Source organism: Cebus imitator, unplaced genomic scaffold, assembly GCF_001604975.1.
Source record: "Cebus imitator isolate Cc_AM_T3 unplaced genomic scaffold, Cebus_imitator-1.0 Scaffold3, whole genome shotgun sequence".
NCBI lineage: Eukaryota > Metazoa > Chordata > Mammalia > Primates > Cebidae > Cebus > Cebus imitator.
The window spans coordinates 8,230,061-8,232,926 of record NW_016107318.1 but is presented as its reverse complement, the minus strand read 5'-3'; positions in this window follow the sequence as shown (position 1 = coordinate 8,232,926).

Genomic DNA, 2,866 nt, shown 5'->3' with positions numbered 1-2,866 from the left:
TGTCCTCAACATTTTAATGTTTCAAACAAAAAACTGAGAGAAAAATATTTTAATTTTAATATTTATTACTACGATACCTGTAAACCTGTCAAAATTACCAGTTATTTTTAAGCACCTCCTATCATGTTTTTATCACTGTGCTCAAGATAAATATGAGACAAGTCTCAACTATTCTGAAGAAAGAAGGTATGGAAGCAAGTAACAAGGAAATGTAAGTGTTTGACTTTTTTTTTTTTTTTTTTTTTTTTTGGTGTGTGAGAAGGTCTTTTGCCCAAGGTGGAGTGCAGTAAGACTATCATAGCTCACTGAAGCCTCAAATTCCTAGGCTCAAGGGATCCTCTGGCCTTAGCCTTCCAAGTAGCTAGGGCTACAGCTGTGTGTCACCATGACCAGCATTTTTTTAATTTTTTGTAGACAGGGAGTCTGCCTATGTTGCATGGGCTGACCTTGAACTCCAGGCGTCAAGCACCCATCTGCCTCAGCATCCCAAAGTGTTGACATTACAGGTGTGAGCCACTGAATTTGGCCTGATTTCTTAAAAGAAACTATAAAAAGCAGTCTTTCTCCAATTACAGTAGAGAATATATCTTCTCCATCATATAGTACAAATATTCATGAGAAAATCTACAAAATATTATTTGTGGGATTCTTTTAATAGTATTTTGCAGAAATGATCAAGATGTTGCTTTCAGAAAAAAAATTCATACATAGTACCAATTAAAATTTTATGTAATTCTAAGAAAATGGTATAATTCACGTGAAAAGAATGTTGTACAAGTGAGGTTTTCTTTTTATTACCTCAATCACATTCAAACCAAAGTGGCAACCTTTAACCTTGCATAACAACACAAAGTGGTACACTCATTAACAAAAGGAGATGTCATACTGCCTTTCAAAAGATATCATATACGCATCTTTCTGTAATTTCTAAACATTTGTAAATCATATATGAAGCATAGTTTACATTTTAATACAGCGCTTTCAGTTACTCTCAGGTGTTAATAATTAAGAGTAATGACAATTAGAAAATAATTTCTTTTGAAATAAAAATAAATTCTTGCTCAAGACCAAATCCTCATACAGACTTCAGTCCCATGAAACCATTACTGAACATCCCAGCAAGAGCAACATTCATAAAAAAAAAAAAAAAAAAAAAAAAACAGACTGTGGGAAGACCAAGCAATATTGTTGCCTTTGCATAAGATTTAGAAAATCTAGAACTATCATAGCATTGATATTTAAATTATTATTAATTACCAGTTTTTCTTGTACTTTTGGCTTTTGAAATTCATCATCAGATGCGTTTCTACATATAAATTAAACTTACTGTTATTAATCGTGTATAGTAAATGCTGTGGATGCACACCAACACCTTCTTAACTGCAATCACCTGTTACTCTTTCTGCACAGGGAAGCCAGGAGTAGAAGTGACATGGAATAAAAGTTCCTAGGACTATGCCTCAGGCAATTAAAGATAGGCACGAATTTTTTCTACCCTTTGAATTCAACATTGCTGAGGAGTATTCTATATTGTTTCCCAGAGTCCTCTAGGGTAATTGATCATAGGTTTCCCACTGTTGAAACCTGCTCAATAACACATTTAATTAAATTCCTCTCCATTCTTTACTTCCTTACTTTCTTACCAGTGTTTCCTGGATGATCTCACAAATAAACTACCTATACTCAACCTTTTAAAGAAACCCAACCTTTGATAGCAACTATTATATACTGCACAATTTTACATATGCCATCTACAAAGTAGAACTCAGTTAAAATGTTTAAAGTTTACTTTCTTCTTTAATTCATTTAATCATCATAATAATCCTACAAGGAAAGTATTAAACTCTCTCATTTACAAAGAAATTGAGGCTCAGAAAGGTTAATGTCTTGCTGCAAATTCATATATTTAGTAAGTGACACTGCTGAGAGCTGAACCTTTTTGTTTGAACTCAAGTCCATATGACTAATAGTGTGGAGGATTTCTGTTTGAATGCATTTGTGCAAAAATCTGGTTGACCAGTTGTTAGTGACATTGAAGAAGTATTTTGAAATATAGTCAGATGTTGCCTGAGGTCACTGATAGTTTTTTTTTAAACTATTCAACATCAATTTGTATAAGACATAAGACATTGTCATGGCTATGAGATTAGGTATTTCTCTGTCATTGGAGGAAGCTCTGAAAGTATCTTATTATTTTCATTGAGGTTATCAAAGCAGCCATGTTTTCTGTAGTGAAACAGTGGAGAGTCATATAATGTACTCCCTTATGAAGCTTTAAATACAGCTTTCAGAGCATTCTGGTAAATTGCATTGCACTGAAAAGCACAGATAAAATTGGGGGTTGGTGATCTTTACTAACTTGAAGAAAAGGTTGGAAAACATGGAACTGGGTTGAAAGTAAAATGTATCCATTGGTAGAACAAAGAAAATACTATATTTTGTTGACTTCATATTTGAGCATCATCATTCTCTTTTCCCCCTTTCTATTACTTGCTGAAGAGGGTGTTTTCTAAAATCCAGAGATCCGTTTTAAAGAATTTGTAGCAAGGCTGCCCCACTAATCTTTTCCTCATCTATAAATAGCTGATCGTGAAGATTTGCTTTGAAGGTTTATGTAAAATGTATCCAAATACCTATATATGTTGAATTCCTATGCATATACTAGGCATTCAACAAATGGCAAAAATATCATCCCTATGCCAAAATAATCTCTTAAAGCAGACATTTTAAATGTTTTGTCCTTTCTTAACTCTGACCCTTCTTCTAGTCAGGAATATATTCACATTACTTAGAAAATAAGTAGGACTGATATTGAAAAGAAAAAAAGAGGGAGAAAGAGGAAGGAAGGAAGGAAGGAAGGAAGGAA